The sequence below is a fragment of the Triturus cristatus genome, chromosome 11, assembly GCF_964204655.1.
Source record: "Triturus cristatus chromosome 11, aTriCri1.1, whole genome shotgun sequence".
Taxonomy (NCBI): Eukaryota; Metazoa; Chordata; class Amphibia; order Caudata; family Salamandridae; genus Triturus; species Triturus cristatus.
Genome location: NC_140594.1, coordinates 692,597,996 through 692,618,137, shown reverse-complemented (window position 1 = coordinate 692,618,137; position 20,142 = coordinate 692,597,996).

The window sequence follows — 20,142 nt, the reverse complement described above, 5'->3', positions numbered from 1 at the left end:
ACAGGAGAGTGAAAGATCTTATCCATATGTCCTCACACTGTATCCCCATGAGCCCTCCCCACTGTGTATCAGGTAGAATAAACTCCCCATCCACCTCCTCCAAGATAGCCCAGTACCAGAAGGCTACCTCTTTCCCCTGTACTTGTCTCTCTACCAGCTGTTCTTCTAGAAGGCATCTTCTCCCCAGATGTGACTTATTCCTAATCAGCTCCCGGGACCAGCTGACCAACTGTATATATTTAAATCTGGATAGTGTTGGGCCAACCTTCTCATATAACTCCTCCCAACCCACCAATGCCCCCTCCACTAACAGCTGACCCCACCTTACTATCCCTGCCCTTCTAATGGGTGTTGCAAGACCGTCCTTAAGGCACGGAGGAAACCCCGGCGAGTCCCAAATTGGGGCTAGCCGAGAATAGTAAGGCAGCCCCACCCTATCTCTGATCATTTTCCAAACTTTGGCCAGTGATGATAGGATCTTTAGCCTCACCTTTTTGAAGAATTTCCGGTCTCCAAATTTAAAAAGAAAGCCATCAGGTGGCAAATCAGCCCCATTTAACATGGCCTTAAACATTTTACCAATCGATGTACTTGATGGGGTCTTTAACAACATCCTGGAGTATGATAGCTGAAATGCCCAGGCGTAATATTGTAGGTCAGGGAGTGTGAGCCCCCCCTTCTCCCTCCTCCTTCTCAGTTTTTTCCAGGCTAGTCTGGTAGCTTTATAATTCCAAACAAAAGAGTTTATGTCTTGTTGACATTTATATATTTGTTTCTGACAGAAAGCTAGAGGGACGTTACAAGACGTTTCTACATCCAAACAAGTCTCATACTTTCATCTCATGATCATGTCTTGGGAGCAAATTGTTATGGTTGTAAATCATCTTTCATTAAGCATGCAATGCCGATCCAGTCGGCTGTGGAAAACAAACATTCATCACTGAGTCCCCACAACAGGAGCATATGGTTCAATATTGAACAACTTCAAAAACACGATAACCATAACAAGATAGACAAGCACGGAGGGATCCTGGGTATTTAGAAGGTCAGCATCCCAGATACCTCACACTCCAGATACGCGGGTGAGACCATGGCCTCTAGTACAACAGCCATTGTTAACAGTTGCCATTTTAGCATATCTGGATTCTAAGAGCTCCCCTCCCCATGATAGAAGGAGGAGATGTCAGGCAGCCAGCCTGCCTCACAAGACAGAGAAGCAGCTTCATCTAGCTATTTCAGGACCACCTCTGGTAGGTCCTTGAACATGTGTGCTTGAGCTTAGCCCTTCAAAGTCCTTCAACCAGCCAGTGGCTCTTTGTGTATCCTGTAAGTCCTGTAACAAGTTGTCCTACTGGTTAGCTATTGCAATCCTGTGGAGACACACAATTTCCTCCCTACGCAGTACAGTTGCCTTAGTCCTACCCCATTAGGAAGTCGCTGTGCCTAAGTGTTGCAGCATTGTGAGTCTAGTGGCCTTACAATGCATGCAAATGGCCATGCGTGCTATGAGCATGCCAGATCTATCCTTTTGTTGCATACCCTTTAAGCCCTCATCTGCTTGAATATCTCTAGCAGCATCCCCTCCAATGGAAGGAGGTTGACCCAACCCATCACTGTGTCAAGTACATCTGTGACTCTGGACCACAGGTTCGCAGCATCCAGCCATGTCCAGAACCTATTTATGAAATCCAAAATAGGTACATGACATCGTGGGCACAGAGGGAAGGAAACAAACTTTCGGTGTAGGACAGCTGGGATGAGATGTGCCCTGTGCCGGATGTTGAATTGAATGTACTAGTGTTTGGCATTACAAGATACTTTACATCGGTATTGCCTAGTGCACTGCATTCCCACTCATTAGCCGTGAGGGCTCATACTATATCAGTGTCCCATAACCAGGGAACAGGTGACAGAGGGTCAGTCGTTCTCACCAACCCATTAACAAACAAGGTCACCAGTTTCTGACCTGCACCCATGACGTGCAATGCATGGGTTAGTGGGTGATGCTCTGGTTCAGTTTCTGTGACCCTCTACAGGCATCCCATCTCAGCTATTAGTGTGCCATGTACCAAGAAATGGCCCACCAGAATGGCATGATCTTCCTGCACCTGGCCAAAGGGTATGAGCTGCTGGACCATGAATGGGTCCCACACTGAAGTCAATCCCGAGTCTCTCCTTGCCATCAGTCCTTCCCTAACAATGCTTGTATAAAACAGTGGTAGGAAGTGCAGACTAACAGACAGAGCACAGCATCATGTCTGTGTTAGACCTGGCATCATTGGCGTGGGTTTCCCCTGTATTGTTTTCCTTTGCCTCCTATAATTTTCTGTGTGTTGGATTTTGTTTTTGCTGGTCTAGATGCTTTGGAGACTTTGCTACTGCTATTCAGTGCCAAAGTGCAAGTGCTCCCTTTTGTAAATTTGTGTTGTGAATTAGTGATTCCATGATTGGCATATTTGATTTACTAGACAGTCCCTACTACAGTGTACTGTGTGTGCCCTGGGCATGTAAATCAAATGCTGCTAGTGGGCTTGCAGCACTAGTTGTGCCACCCACATACGCAGCCTATAAATGTAAGTCAGGCCTGCCATTGCAGAGCCTATGGGAAGTCTGATACTGCCATGTCGACTTGGCAAGTGCACCCACTTGCCAGGCCCTAACCTTCCCTTTTCTTACATGTCAGCCACCCATAAGGTAGGCCCAAGGTACCCCTGTGGGCAGGGTGCAGTGTACGTGAAAGGTAGGACATGCCCTGGTGTGTGTGGCATGTCCTAATAGTGAAATACTGCCAAGTTTGTTTTTCACTATTGCAAGGCTACCTGTTCCCATAGGGTAGAATAGGGAGTTTGCCTATAACAACTTAAAAGCATAACTACGCTTGGGAACCAGGTAGGAAAATTAAGTTTAGTATGCCTGGACTCCAAATGTTAAAATGCATCTTTTAGCGAGGGTGATTTGTACATTCTGTGTTTGAAAATACCATATTTAGAAAGTCGATCTTTTCTTACCTAGCCATCAAGTGTATCTCTGCTAGGGTGTGGATTGCCTGTCTGGTTTTGGAGTGCCAGGGGCTGGGGAGGTGGCATGGCTCCAGAGAGTCTGATGGGTCAGGGTTGGGCTGAATAGACCAAGGCTGTATTTAGAGTAGGAGGAGGACATTTCCTTTCACCTGAATAGGCCTGGTCTGCCTTCCACAAAGCCGTCTCCACCTCCAGCCAGTAAGCTGCACCAGACAGAACAGAACTAGTTTGAACTGGGCACAGGGCCTCTCTGCCACCAGAGAACAAAGGATTGTGTGCTATAAAAAGTGGTGACCAGGCCCCTGAACTTTAGATCACTTCTGGGAATCAGAAGGAACCTTTGCCAAGGACAAGAGCCTAAGAAGCTGAGGAGGAATACTGCCCCTGAGCTGTTTGCTGTCTGGGGTTGGCCTGCAGTGGCTACGTGCTGCCAAGGAAAGGACTTTGCTGCTTGCTTTGTCCCCTGCTTGAGGAAAAGATCTCCAAGGGCTTGAACTGAGCTTGCCCCCTGTTCTAGGGGTCTCAGGAACAGCAAAGCCCTCACCGTGTCTGTGGGCACCGTCTCTGATCGTCTCTGCAGAAGAAAAGGGTAACCGACTCTGTCATCGAGTCTGTCACAGGTTTCCATGTCCTGAAAGCACCGCCGAGAGCAACACCTCGCTTCGCAACGCAACCCTGGTCTCATCGACTCCATCAACGAGCTGCTGCTTGCACCACGTCCTGTGGGCACCGCCCTCTGCAATGCTTCGCTGCAAAGACGTCACTGACTCCATCGCTGCCTGACCCATACATCGTCTGGCTCCGTTGCCACACCGTGACCTGCCAGCACCGCAGCATGCACCGTCTCACCCTTCAACGCAAGCTCTGGTCTTACTGACTCTGTCAACGAACCGCTGCCTGCACCAAATTGTGAGGACACCGCCTGCAGCAGCACTCCGCTTCAAAATGCGACTGCAACATTTGCCCTGACTGATTTGCACCGATGTGTTGGTCACAAAAAGAAAGGTACTGTGTTGGTGTCTGTCGATGCTTTAGCTGGCCTGTATCGACACGGTTGACTGGAATTGTTACTCTGTCGTATTCAGTATCGCGGTAGCCCCAGGATGAGCTACTGAGTCCGGCAAATGTGTTTTATTGATTTTCCATGCAATTTAAAGGTCATTTTTCACCAGTACTATTTTCTTAATTGAATCGTATGTTGGATTTTCATCGTATTTGATCTTGTTGGTTTAGATAAAGAATTACTATTTTTCTAAACTTGTGTGGTGTCCATTTGTAGTGTTTTCACTGTATTACTGTATGTAATCAAGCCCAAATGCTTTACACACTGCCTCTGAGATAAGCCTGTCTGCTCGTGCCAAGCTACCAAGGGCGTGAGCAGGGGTGATTTTAGAAGTGTATCCCCTTACCCTGACTAGAAGCAAGGGCCCCTATTTGGACAAAGGTACCTACCTCTGCCAACTAGAGATCCTCATTTCTAACAGTCTGGCAGTAGCCTCAGGCTCTTATCATAGCTACAATAAGCCTTTTTCACCAGGCTATCCGCTCCACAGGGGAGCAGTGCTCCAGTGAGCAACATCAATCCCGCCATTTCCTGTGCCCTGCATGTTGGGAACCTGCCCACTTGGTACAACTGCCTCCCAGCCAAACATCACGCTGGCCATTGCAGCGGTGCTGCCATGTAACAGTTACTGAAAATGGGTCACCCTTTCCATCTGGCAGCTGCAGCCTCCGCAGAGCCACACTTCTCCTGCCCCTATTCCATATTGACTCGGACACCAAGCTGTTAAACTCCATGGAGGTGGCACGAGGCACAGCCACTGCTAGGTGATGTCAAAAAGACAAGGTGCAGGGGAGCATTACCATCTTGGAAAGTGATATACATCCTTGGACTGTAATTGGTAGAGCGTAGGGAGGATATAGCCCTGGTTAGATCTCCACAAGGAGATCATTTGCATCATTACAGTTACAGATCCCTAAGTACCAAAACACCGAAGCTTCCACTTCATCCTTTGCTCTCACGCCATTACCTTTTGTGAGGGATAGTCTACCCAGAGCAGAAAAAAACAAGACTTGGCCCACTTAACACCCAAACTCTACCCACTCTGGAAATCTGCTAGTCTCTCAGAATTAATTAGAATTTCCCTGTGTGTATACTGACTTTAGAGCAGCATGTCATTTGCGGAATGAATACTACATTTACCTCATCGCCTAGTGGAACTCTCTATGCTTACCACCTCTGACAAAGCTGCTGTGCCAGTGGCTCCATTGCCAGGGCAGAGAGCAGTGGGGAAAGGGGACAGCCCTGACGAGTCACCCTGTCCAATGTAAGAGGGCAATATGTCTTTTAAAAACCAGACCTGGTCAGTCCACTCGCTAGGGAAAAGAAATTTGTTGTAACTGCCCTGCACTGTCCAGTTTTGACAGAGTGGTAACCAGGAATTCCCAATCAACTGTATGGAATGCCTTCACTGTCCAGCACTAAGCAGGCTATGTAGGGCCACTTTTCCCGGACCAGCTCCAGCACCCAGTTTAGCCTCCGAATATTAAGCATCAAGGATCTATCGGGGATAAAAACCTTTTGGACCCTATGCACTAAATCCAGCATGTGCACCATCAGGCGGGGCGCCAGTACCTTATTATGGACAATAGATGGTGGGACGTCAGTTTCTTTGGGTAACTGTTGGCTTCTACCAGTGATCCCAAAAAGGACTTTTGCATGGAGTGCGGGTGTCTCCAATCACTGAAGGTGGCCTGACAGAGCTACAGTAACCTGGGGGCAAGTAAAAGCTCATAGACCTTGTAGAGCTTGGATGGGAGGCTGTCCAACCCCGAGGTTGTTAATGTGGCAGCGCTCTTAATCACTCTGCGTATCTCCGGCTCCAGCATCACGCACTGAAGAATCAAGTACAGGCAGGTTCAATGAGGTCGGGAATTTGGAAATATCTACTTAGCGCTCAGACTATGGCAGATAGTATAGGCCACTGCAATATACTGTGAAGGCTTCATGGATGGCTTCCTGAGTAGTGTGCATCTGTTCCAGGTGATTTCCATAATCATCGTCATGTGCTGGGTTTGTGTAATGCCACGGAGGAGGCAGACCAGGAGTTGCCCTGACTCCTCTCCCTCCGCGTGTATCCCAGCTTGTCATGTTTTAAAGTAAAAGCAATGCAGTTGCTCAACATGGGTGTGCTGTGTTTGAGTATCTGTCAATGTGGGTAACATCCCAGGCTGCATCTGGACCGCAGTCTCCTGCTGACCTAGTGGTTCCTCCGTTTGCATCAAAGCCCTGTGGATATTGTCCCTAGCCCCCACCAAAGCCTCAAGCACTTGCCACTCAGTACTGCTTTCAGTGTGCCCCACTCCAACAACCTAGAAGGGGCTGTGTCCCAGTTGTCAGTGAAATCATTTGAGATGGATTCCCTCAGTATTCAGAAAATGCATGGGGCAACAACAACATAGGCTGCAGTTACAATGTGTGGACAGGCTGTCATTGTGCACCAGACCTGAATGTGTATGTGCATCGGGTTATGTTCTGAGAATGTTTTCCCCAGGTACTCAACATCTAGCAACCCAGTCTAACACCCCAGGCTGTAGTGTTTGGTGATAACAAAAATTCTCAATATGAATGTGTAGATTGTGTACTGCAGAATAGTAGGAGTACTCCTGGGTCTCCAAATGTAGGATCCACCAACAGTGTCGGAGGGACCAGTGCTCAGCCCATTGTGTAATGCACGCTGTCAACACTGGAGAGGATGTCGGGGGGGGCAGAACCATCAAGCAGCAGCTCCTGGACACAATTGAAATTACCATCTACAACCCAGGGGATATGGGCCCACCTTGTGGGCCCATATCCCCCAGACGGGGCTTAGTGTATTGTGGCAGGGTGGGAGTGCTTGCCAGCACCACTCAGTCTCCTTGAAAGGCACATTTGGTGCCTTCCTTGCATACTCCAGTTCAAACCAGCTCAAGGAGCCGTTTACTCCCGCTCTGGCGCGAAACTGGACAAAGGACAGGGGAGTATACTCCCCATTGTCCGACCCCTCTCCTGGGAGGGATTCCTGAATTATCCCAAACCTTTCCATGGGGTACTTAAGGACTTACCTGTGGGTGAGTCCCTAGATTCATCATGGGACACAATTCATATCAAGACACCACTTCATCTTCGACACCTCTGGGCACTCCACTGGACTTTGCTCTGGGTATCAACACTGTAACAGGGAAGACCCCTGCTGCTCCTGGTCTCGTTGTCCTGCCAGACTGCTGCAATGTCTGTGCCCCATACAAGATCCGTCCAAGGCCTGTGGGCATCCAAGACACCTGAAGTAATCCCCTTGAAGTGAAGGAGTCACGTCCCTGCCTCTGCAGGCAATGCAACAAAGCTGACCAGTCTGCTGATCCTGGGCCCCCACAGACTCTGAAAGGCTCAGCAACACAGGTGGTGGTTCTTCACTTCCCTTGAGGCCTGCCCTGTCCTCTAACCAAGTTTTAGGCCAGTATCCCTCGTCAGAGCTGCACAAACCAAACACCTGTGCACCTCATCGACTTGCCGTTGCAAAAGCTTGTTGCCACTCTTCCTCCAAGATCTTTGAGCTCCAAGTAGCCTCCCCCCTCAAGCATCTTCTTTGACCAAGATGTTCGTCCTCACCACATATCTTGCACCGTCGCCTGCATCTTTGGTGAGCTGCTTGAGGTCATCTCGCGACTCCAGTGCCTCCGGCCTGTGGGTCCTCTTGAGGGACTTCCTTGCTTCCATGGGCTCCACTGATTGCTCAGGCCTGCTCTGACTTCCCTGTTTGTCACCTGGATCTTGCTGGTCCCGACACAGCACCTTTTTTGCTTTCCACGTTGTTTACAGTTGCTAAGGCTTGTTCGTGCTCCCGACAGACACCGACCCCTCAACTCTCAACATCCAATGTGGTACAGCTCGTGGAAAGCTCCTGGTCTTCCATAGCATCGCCTAGTCAGCACAGCTGTGTCTACAAGGTCACCGTTGACTCTCCTGCAATACCCGACATCAGTGAGCATTCAACTTCCATGCCCCCTGGTCACTCCTGAGTGGCATAGACTCTGTCCCCTCTGCTTGCAGGTAATTTTCATCTTGAATCCACCTTTGGGTTCCACTGAGCATTTTCCACTTCGTCAGCAGCATCTTCCTGAAGTCCTTCATTGAGTTTGGCGGGTGCCAACGCCACTTCACACCTATTCGCCTGGTTTCCCTGGTGTAGGTATCCTGGTTCCTATGGTATCAACAGGTGGGGTGGCTCTCCAACCAAATCTTTTCCACTGGGTTTCTTCAGGGTCCACTGGGAAGGGTCCTTCTTTAAAATTGCAACCGCGACTTACCCATTGACTTGAATTTAGCCTGCGATTGAGTTCTCACTCTGCCTCCATGGGGTTCCTGATTACTTACCTTAGGTGGTTCATTGGGTCACCTGCATATCTACATTCTCAGGGTTCAGTCTTCACTTGAGTCATGGTTTGCATCCCTCTATTTTAGTATATGGTATGGTTCCCCCCCCTGGTGACCACTGTGTATTCTTGCTGCTTGTCTGTTTTTTCTGCAAAGTATTGTATGTATTTTGCAAATCTCCGGGTTGGAGATATTTGTACATGTTAGTGAGTGTCTTATAATAAATACATATTTTTATAAATATACTGAGTGGTTCTTTTTCACTTCATTGTATAGATTAATCTTATTGGTATACAATAAGATTACGTTCTGGTAAAACAAGCTGCTTTACACTCCTTCTGGACTAAGCCTGAGGGCTGCTCTTCACATTTACCACTTGGAGAGCTTTCTAAGGTGGTCTACGACCACTAAAATCACCATAATGGTTGTCTGGAATAGTCCAGGGTGCTACACTTACATAAGTGAGCACCATATACTAAGCCAGTCTTCTACAGCCATACCTCAGCATTTCCTCCCATCTCAATTGTAATAATGAGGAGACTTTACGTATCTTATCCAAACACTGCATTTGACCTTAACTCCTTCTTTTCACTCATCTCATTCTTTTTACTTCTTCTGCCCCTATTACTTCTGAGTCTCCCCTCCAGGGACAACATTTTATCACAACTCTCTCTCACCACTACCCTTGTTTAGCTAGATCAACCCCTCAAACATTTACGTCTCCAATATGTGCAGCTGTGCTTCACAGTTCCACACCAACCTCTTCACTTGTCTGTCAATTTAGTGCATGGTTGTAACACAGGCCACTGAATCCCCTGCACAGCAGATGGGCCCCCAACACTTTTGAGGACTCAGAGTCCACTAGGCTGACCACATGTAGCACAGGGCAATTCACTAGCCTTAACAACCCTTCAAGTCCATCTATGTTTGATCAGGGCCAGCATCAAGCGTTTTGAAAACCTCCTTTATTTTATAACTAAATACACAGCTACCATATGCTGAATTCCAAATGATGTGTGTGTAAAATAGCATAGTCATAGCTTGTACAAACAAAAGATTAGTAAATGGAAAAGTGTAAACAAAATGCCACTCTTACCCATTCTCCACTCTTCTCCCTTTGCCGTCATACCTAGTGAGAAATGCTCATTGTGATATGATATGGCATAATTGATGTTAGACTTAAGTTTTTTGTGTGTCCCATAGGATTCCCTAGTTTTCATTCAGGCAGGTGCCGGTCTCATCTATAGCACTCTCAAGTGCTGTGGCTGTTTGCTGTCATAATGCTGATACATTGTTGATGCATAGTGAGGAGTGAAAGCAAGGCAAGTCTGTCAGAAAAAGAAATTCAAAGTAAACCAACTCAATACAGTTTGTATACTGAAAGCCTGTGACAAACATTTTGCCATTTCAGCCCATTCCCAAGGGACCCAGGTGAGGGATGTTCTGCCTTAATTGTGCATCACATTGCTGCAACATGGCTGCAAAACACATAGCTTATAACACTGCCTTTCTCCTAAAGGCAGTGCTCTGTTGCCGGGCCCTGTAGTCATTAGCATTTTTGAGGCCTGGGCAGCTGTCCACGGGCAGCGCAAGCCCGTGCTGTCACACAGCATGTACCCTGAACTAAATATCGTTCACACCACTCCTGTTACCAACGACTGAAGTTTTATCGGCTTGTATAAACTGAGCCAAGAAGGAGAGTGTTTCTGTGCAGTGTTATGCAGAAAAGGTATACCTTCTGCTGTATCACAGGAGGGGGCTAGACGGGGCATTGGATGACCAAACACAAACCAATGTATTTCACTCCTAATATACTAAAAGGACTTGACAAAGCCTAGCATTCTCAACTTGTCAACTTAATGTACATATAAAATACCCTAAGAAATTAATAGAGTTCAGCTAAATGTTTGAAACATAACTAACACACTTAGCCCATGCAGCACCCACCAGTATTTCAGAACAATTAGATCCAATATCTTGAATACAACAAGCACAATCCACTCTTGTCAGTATTGTGACAACTTCAAATCCATATGGAGCAAAATCATATGTGTGTCATATAACTGATATGAATATCACAGCCTTTGCCAAACACAAGCTGTCAGCCATCTTGGGTACAATGTTAGGTGTGTAATATTGAATCCCAGATTCATCACATGGCTGAAAGTACAACCTGTAGAACTTGTGCCTTAATGTGAAATGTGCAATCAAGTTGCTCATTGGGGTGAAAAAGGTAGCCACATACTCATGATGCACAACACCCATGTCAAAACAAAATACCCAATATGATGTGAGAAACAACCTAAACCATGTCACAATGCAAGAAAACACTACACTAATCCGCTAATTCACAACCCAGAAGTCTCGTATAAGCTTGGGCCTAGTTCACGGAGTTTTGCTACGCGAGCGGGGAAAAAAACTCTGCTGCACTACGCGAAGCGGAATTTGAAGTGGAGTTCCCCGTGCAGGCCTAGTCTTGGTCACAGTTTGCATGTCACACATACTCTCTAGGCATATTGACACACTCGACTTATCTTACAAACACTCTATGAAATGCTTGAACAACACAATACGACCATCATTACCCTTGGATAGGACATAAATCCCCTATCCTGCTGCTTACCATTCTCTAGTGTAGGACATCATATATCAGGGTGTAGGAGCAAACGCTGAGCCATGTGTTCACCAACACAGATTCTAAAGGAACATCACATAAGCATGATGTGGCCTATGTCCAGTTCACAGATTAGGGAAGTGCCCAGACTTCCATACTCGAACGATGGCATCAGCTCAGAATGATATGTACATTACAACGCTATGTACTGTACAACTCTATATTCATACCATGTCCTCAATAGCCTTCAAAATGTCTGCCAACCATTTATGCACCATACACTGGGTGCACATACAACGAACACCTACAACAATAGTGTCTTTGTTAGTACAGAAACTCATTGTAACTTACTGAGCCATGTCATGGACACACACACCTTCCACATGATGTACCCTAAAAAATTGGTATGTAATGACTAACATAAAAATTAGAATGCACTGGAGGTTACAGACCAGAGACACCTTGCCTAACAGGAATATCTCAATTAGACCTGAGTGGTGAATATTGCTCCGTTCGCTAAGTTTGCAAAGTTTTCTGCACTCCGTAGAGCTTGCAGAGTGCAGAAAACTTCGCTTCGCGATGTGCAGCGGAGTTTTTTTCCCCGCTCGTGATTGCGAACTGTAAGTTTGCCAACGTTAAGTTTGCGAGCACGAGCTCCCACTCAGATTCTACCCGAGCTGCAGAAATACCAGCACAAACTGCAGTTGGCACTGCACTCTGCCACTCGCGGAACTTCGCATAGATTTTTTGTAACTTCGCGGAGTTCCACGTAGCAAAACTCCGCAAACTATGGTCAGGCCTAATCTCAATGAATGGGAGTCCAAAAAGGCAACAGGACCAGGACACTGACCTCACAATCGCCATAGGCACAGGTCGTGTATAATACGGGTCAACTGCCTTGTATTGGCCTACAGTGGAAGCCACCTGTGGCAATTTTGTCATTGAAACAAGTTAACCAGATCTATTCAAGGCACAGACATTGGTCCACCACTATCAAGTCACATACATCAATTGTACCATTACTCTGTCAACTTATGTGTCTAAAGTCAGTACCATGTAGGCAGAGTCCATATTTATCCTGGTGTATTGATAAGACAGTTGTCTATGAGGAAGTCTAATGTCAAAGGCAAACGTTTGACTGCATGTCACACTCCTAGACAAAACTAATGTTGACATTGACACACAGCCAATGCAGGCCCAAGAATGTATGCTACATCCTAACAGAGTGCTCATTCTCCATGGTCCATATGCAAACCATGCCATACTAATGTCATTGTAAATATGAAAACTAAATTATAACATGCTTTATTGAGCAAACATGGGTATTTTCAAGAGAAAAGGGCCAATGTCCAGTCCAAAAGAGTTCTGCATATGAGCCACAAAGATCTTGTCCCTCTTCACTTGCCTGCACTTTTACTACAAAGGGACACCTCCCCAGGGAGGGGGGCTCTAGGGGGCAGGTATGGCACCAAAAGGACAAGACTAGGGAGGACTGGGTTGGTCTTTGGGAGGGCTAGAATCAGGAGGGGAGGACAACTTCAGTGGGAGGCCTAGATGGAGGGGGTGTGAGACAACATCAGTAGGAGGGCTAGATGGAGGGGGTGGGTCGGGCTTCAGGAGTTTTGGACTTTTGTCGTGCTGGAGGGTTTGCAAGGTAATAGGAAGCGATGTTGCTCTTTTGGATTGGGATTTTTTGGGTGTCATGGTACTGGATTGGAAGGAATGTGGAAGGGGAACTTTGGGTTTTAGTAGGGGATGGTGATTTTTTTGACAGGGGAGCTTTCCTTTTCTGGGGGAAACTTGGGGCGGGCCTCTTTAAAAACAAATTTTGGTAGGGGCTGGGTTGGTGTTTGCGGGGGGATGTAGAAAGGTATGGCAGGGACATAAGGGTCTTTTTTTTTCTTTTTGGGAGGGGGTTGGTCGGTTTGGGTAGGGATGAGGTCGAGGGCAATGAGGTGTAGTTTTTAGGCAGAGTGGGTATGAGGAGAGACAAGGGTAGGGGCTGTGGAGGCAGAGGGTTGTAAGGTATGTGGCATGTCTGTGGGTGCTGGTGTGGTATCTGTGTTTGGGTGTGATGGTGTGCTGTCTGCCTCTTTTGTTGTTAGTGCGACGTGGTGCAGTGGGTGTCGTCTGTGGTAGTGAGTGTGATGTCTGTCTTGTGATTGTGTGTGTTTGCCCTTATGTCTATGTGTTTGTGTGCTGCGTGTGGAAATTGAGGTGGATGCTTGTTTGTTTGTGTGTGCTGTGGTCAGGGAGGGTACTCTGGACTGTGGATGGGGAAGAGACAGTAGGGGGGTGGGCAAGCTGAGTTTAGGCTAATGCTGCTGTCAGCGTGGAGGCTAGAGCCTGATTAGATCTCTGTGGGGAAGACATGTCAGAGTGAATGCCCTCCAGGAAAGATACCATCTGCGTAAGGTGATTGGTGTGCACCTGGAGGACATTCAGTACTGCTTTCTGCCCCACAGAGATCTGCCACAGGAATCTGCCACAGGAGGTCAATGGCCTCTGCCCTCAGGGCAGCCGGGGAGACAGAGGCAAGGAGTGAGGTGCCTGGCGCAAAGGAGATGCCTCCCCTTCTAGGGGAGAGGCCTCAGCCAGAGGGCTGGGGAACATCTGGGAGCGTGGAGATGGTAGGGGTGGTGGTGGACCCTGATGGAGTGGATATAGGTCCAGGTTCATCCACCACCACATGGGAGTCATCACTGGAGCTTGAATTTGAGGTGACAGATGTAATGTTGCTCGTGCCCTCAGTGCTGCTCCCATCACCCTCTGAGCTAATGGTTCCCTCTTCCTCACTCGCATCACAGGAACCACTCTGGTTAGCTTCTTCCCCAACATCCATGGTGCGGTGTCCTTTGCTGCCCGGTTCTGATGCTGTAAACAAGAAGTAAAATGAATCACAAGAGTTGTCCATATGGACTTACCACATAGGTTTCATCACAACTCTTCCAAGATTACACACCTTCATTAATCAAACTTGTGGGTAAAATACTTGATAGTGTTGCGTAAATACCACATGTTTGAACACAAGTAAACCTGTGCGCCCTCACACATGATTGTCAGCAACATTGTGTGTTGCAGCTTCTACTTCCTCATGCACAATATCTTGAGCATAGGTATGTACTAGCTTATTTATTGTCTCTCACTACTGATGGCCTTGGGTCATAACATACTAGTCTCATCTAATCCAAGGCAGTTTAGACTTCATAATGAGAACATGAGTCACACACTAGGTTGTTAACTAGGTTGTTAAGGTATCCAGTTTGAAATCCAGATTCATCAACTTGGGAAACAGTAGGTCTAGTGTCACAGGTTACATATCTTGATTGTGATACATCAAGGTGGTGTAGTCATTGAATAGGCCATATCACACAGATCACATTAAAGTTGCTCATATGTCCAGGAGCAGATGCAGTTGTTTACAGTGTCACATGGGTTTCTCTTATCGTGGATACACATTGGAAATAGGCTTAGCTAGGATGAAAGGTATTTGACTCCAAGTGTTCTGGCATTTAGGCACAGTGTCACAAATTGTTCACATTCTACCAGTTTGGGCTATTAACACAGCATAGCACACTGCAAAATCCAATGGCTGCATCTTCCTTATGTGTCATGTGGATCACTATTCCACCAGGCCTGCTTAATGCATTGTTTGTTAAAGATAGTAGTCCTGAACATCATACCTGAAAATGTGTATTCAACACTTCTTACCATTGTGTCAGCTCTGAAGATGACCACAGTTAAGTAGGCCAAGTCAGCATGCCACCCCTTATTTCTTGCATCATGTACATAATGTATAGCTTAGATGCTATAGCTTTTCATCTCAAAATATCATGTTCCTCAAAATGAAGGTCATGTGACTTTTCTAAATCTACCAGTAAGGCAACTAACCCATGCTTTTCAAAGCATAATGTATGACCAATGAAGATCATTTATACACATATTAGCCTTCGGGAATGTTTTTTTAATCATCCCTCTACTTAAAACCCTGTTTCCCACAAAGACGTACTTTGGTAGCCACTCAATGACATGTATCGTCACTTTTACAGAGTTAGAAACACGGACTCCGCATTGGATTAGATATGATATCTGACAATCATGGGAATGGTCAGTGTGAAATGTGACATTAGTAGACAAACTTATCATTTGGCCATCGGATACATTTAAGTACACTTAGCACAAGTGCTGGTAACTAACATTGTAGCAATGGACGATCACCAAGAGCTCAACATGGACATTACCAGCTACTTGGATGTGTGGCATGGCATTTCCAGTTAAGTTGGCCAACATCAATTGACTTTACATTGTTATTGTGGCAACAAAGATAACAGGCCAAATATTTGCTGATGTGCTGAGCCACGTTGAGCAATAACCAATACTGGAGGTCATCCCCGTGCGCATGGTGTTCCCATGCCTTCATATTACAATAGAATGGCACTACTGGCAATACCCTGACTATCTTAGCCTCCCATGTCCCAGATGAAAGGGACAGAACCATGCATCTTCAAAATTTCTTGGAAATGCATCTTTTAACAAAGACTAAAAACACAACCTAAAAAAGGGGCAACCAGGCTCAAATACTTGCAAATGCATGGATTAATATGTAGTGCAACAAGGCATATACTCGCCCCTTCCTTTCTGCTGTCTGGCTCTCAACTGCCTATCTAGGGCTATGTAGACCACTGCTAGGACTTGCAGCATTAGGGGGGTCAGGGTGTGGCGCGCACTCCTTCCTGCCTCGCGGGGAAAGGCCCAGCTGGACTCTTGCGATCTACTTGGTCCAGCCTCTCAAGTCCTTCCACTGTTTCTTGCGGTGGGCACTGCACCGACCCGTGACCCCCCACGGAGTGCACCTTCCGGACGATGGTCCTCCACAGGTTGACCTTCTGACAGAAGTTGACTTGCAAGGTTGACATTGTGATAGGCCCATAGTTCACATGCAACATCTACATATACAAATACTTGTACACACAGGTCATGAACAGCTTGCCCAAACAATCCAAAAGTTAGCATAGTGGTATTCTTTGCACTTCACCTGTGTTCAATGAAGACTCTTTCCCATGAGAACAGTGATATAATGTTAACACGAATACATACACATCTGCAGCAGTGTACTTGCCCAGAACAGTTACATACACACTTTGTAAGATTCAGTTTTAAATAGTTGTCTCCATGGTTGCTGATGCCAGGAGTGAATGGGTATTGCACATGTAAACTAACAATGCCACCTGATCATCACTCACCTGCTCCTCTGGTGTGCCATAGAGCTGCCTGTATAGCGGCAGGACCATGTCCATCGGCACCTTGAGTTCCTCAGCTGTGAAGGCTGGGGCCCTGTGCTCTGTACAGCAACACATTGTAGCTCCCAGAGGATATGGACCGCAGAAGAGAGATGGGGAGATCCTAAGAAAATGCAATTACCTCAGGCAAGTGAACTCTCTCAGAAACAACCGGACTTATCTTTCGAACGCATAGGTATTCTTCAGTCCAGGCAGTCAAAGGGATAGGTTTGCGTCGGTCGCATTTTCTGATCCCATCCAATGCGTTCCATTGTTGGCTGACACCATGCCTACGCGAGGTGTAAAAAATATCTGTGGTCCGCAAGTAATTTTGATACATGACTAATTGGAGTTTACCGTGTTGGTCTACATGCGAGGCGGACACAATCCGAGACCCGCAGCTGTCACCATAACAACTAACATTCTATGGCTGTGTCCGAATCGGTTATGAACTGCCTACTACGACCTTTAAAAAATCGATCTGCAGTGCAAACACTTTTGTAAATGTGGTGATTCTGTGATATTCCATGCAGAATATTTCTGGTGAAAGGGACATATAACTGAAGCACTCACAATCCCCTGATGACCTAACCTTGAGGGGTACATGGGAAACTGAATGGGAGGCTAATCCCAACAGGAAAATGAAACTACACCATTTTGCTACTTAGGGGGTATAACAGTCAATCTCTGGTGCATTTCAAGTACAGTTTACACCTACTTACTACATTACAGGACAGTGTGCGATATGTGTGATGTGCATCTGGAAAGGGGGTGTATGTTTGAAGTCCTGGATACTACATTCCCAGAATAATGACTACACTCTTACACTCTAATATAAAGCAGCCCACATACACTTTGCTCTGATATGGGAGTTTCTAGGATATCTTTGTGTGCTACACTGGAGTATACAACAGCATTTTCAGACACTCCGACATTGTAAATGGTTTGTGTATGTAATTGTTTGTGGAATGCAGACATGACATGATTGTGCCCACCCTGTGACATTAGTGTGCATTTATTGCATTTTGATACGCTAGATTTATGTGGTGTCCTGCATTACATGACCATATTGTGTGTACAGATGAACCATATAATTGATATAACAAACATAAGTCTAGGCTTCTTGGCTTGTGAGTTTTGGAGTATGTCCTGCTTGATTTGGCATGAACAATACCTGACACTAATGAAGATTACAATACTGCACTCGAATTCCTGTACCTCCAAACTTTTCATACATGTTTAGCACTGACATGTATGCTGTTATATGCATCTAAGGATAACCTTGATCATTGAAATGTGTTTTGCACTGACATTGAGTGTTGTGTGTTTAACTGCTCTTTTCTGTTGGAGTAAGTGCATGTTGCTTGTTACATTTTGAACTGACAAGAACTGTGTATACACTCTATACATGAGTGTCCTGGAGGAGCTGTAAGACAGCCTCCTCTGTACAGGCCCTTTCTAGATCTCCAAACCTTGGAAGAGCAAGACCTAATCAAAAAATACCGTCTTGCAAGGGCATCAATTGATTATTTGTGCCAGCAGTTGGCATCTTATTTGCGGCCTTAGCGCACCTATCCAACAGCACTAACCCCTAAGGTGAGGGTGATGGCAGCACTGCATTTCTTTGCCACGGGAACATTCCAATAAACAGTGGCAACATTGGGTGGAATGTCCCAGCTCATGTTTAATAATGTTCTTCTGGATGTGTTGTAGGCATTGACCCTTTACATGGACAACTATATCACGTTTCCAAGACCTGGAGAATTGGCCGCCATAAAGAGTGATTTTTATGCATTTGGATGAATACCCATGTAATTGGATCAATTGATGGCACTCGTGTTGATTTTATACCAGCACAGGCCAATGAACAGGTGTATTGCAACAGGAAACACTTCCACTCCATCAATGTCCAGGTGCTGTGCTTGCCTGACTTGTGCATTTCACAGATCTGTGCCAGATTTCCGGGATCTGCACATGACGCATATATCCTGCGTAACAGCATATCCCACGTTTGATGAGTCAACTGCAACCTGAACAAGCCTGGCTTGTTGGTAGGTGATGTTGTATCTAATGTTGTAGTGTGTGTTGGTTGTATGTCAGATAGTGATACATTGTTTGACAACCGAACTATTTTCTGTGTTCACTATAGGAGACTCTGGATACCCCAACAAGCAAGGGTTTCAGATAAAACCGCGCAATTCAGTCACCCCATCAGAAGAGCGCTTTAAGAGGTCCATGTCCGGAACCAAGCGAGTGGAGCAGACATTTGGCCTCCTGAAGTCAAGATTCCGCTGTCTGGATAAGATGGGAGGAGCCCTCCGATATGCCCCAGGAAAGTTGTGCCAGATAATTGTGGCTTGCTGCATGCTACACAACGTAGCAATACATAAGAACATACCTCTAATTGACGATGAAGGAGACTAGCAGGTGCTGCCGATGGAGGATCCAGGACTGGGCAATGATGGTGGTGATTGAGTGGATTTGAGACAATAGCTTATCCACAATTTTTTCACATGACTAAGTATGCAATGAGAGCAGGGTACTAACCATCATTGCTTGCTGTTGTGCAGCTGGTGGACAATGTTTATGTATGTTTAAGAGTGTAGGAAAACTGTCGTGAAGTTTTTGGGAGACTTGTTTCTGTAATGTTAAAATTTACATATACAGTGTTTCAATGAAGCCTAGCTAGTGTGAACAATGACCTTGTTGTGGCCGAGGTATCCTAACTCTCTGACTTGTGAGACATTATTTATGATTGCTAAACTCCATTCTTTATGCTTTTTTTCCCCAGTAGTACTTTGCCATGTCATCTACAGAATTGACTTGCATAGTTGTGCCCTCACCAGACATATGATGCTGTGACAGACACCAACATGGAAATAATGCTGAACTCCCTGGCACACACTTCCTTCTGACATAATAGTCTAGTGTTTTTATTATTAGTGCCTTTCAGTACTGTGTGATATAATTGTAGTTTGCGTTCAGGAACCAGGTTGTATCTGGACAATTAAGAATGTGTTCCACATTGAGGTGTGCATTGTCTGATATCACACATCCAAACAAGTTCTAATCTAAGTTTGATCACGATTAAGGCTCCCGGTCTTCTGTTTAAAAGGATTTTTGCATATAAATACAGATGGGAAAATATTTTTCCTTTGTCTGTATTTATACATATAAACGGAAAAATGCTAGTAAATATGTTAACAGAGATTGTTTGCAGCAACAATAACAGCATATTTGTATTTGTGGAGTGGTCAGCCAGGTTTCAGGTGCTTCAGACGCTAGCTTTTGGATACAAAGAAGAAACAAACACTTTTGCTGGAAACGTCGTCTTTGTCTGACATTTTTCTCTTGCAAAGTGCAGCCTCAGGATGGAGAAAACAGTTCAAAGCATGTAAAAATGAATAAATCAAGACACAGAGGACCCAAAGTGGGCAGATTAGATTTACTCACACTCGAACACAGTGGCACCTCTTTACAGAGTTTGCCAGTTAAGCGCTACTTTTGTTTTCTCGTCATTCTTTGAACAGCATTACAGTGCACCATTCCTGGAGGTGCCATAACAAAGGCAGAGGGTAAGGGGCCATCAGGCTTCTTTTTGTTGTAATATCCTGGCTGGGGCTATGAGGGTGGAGAGAGAATGCACACCTAGAAGCAATGGAGGGAAAACAAATGCACGCAGCTTATCACTTTTCAGGCACATAAAAGAGGCATGCTTTTCAGTCTCTGTAGAAAAGAGATAGGTATGCACTGTAGAAATGTTAGATGTGCTGGTCTGTCCCAGTATTTACACAAATAACAATTTAAATAATTGTA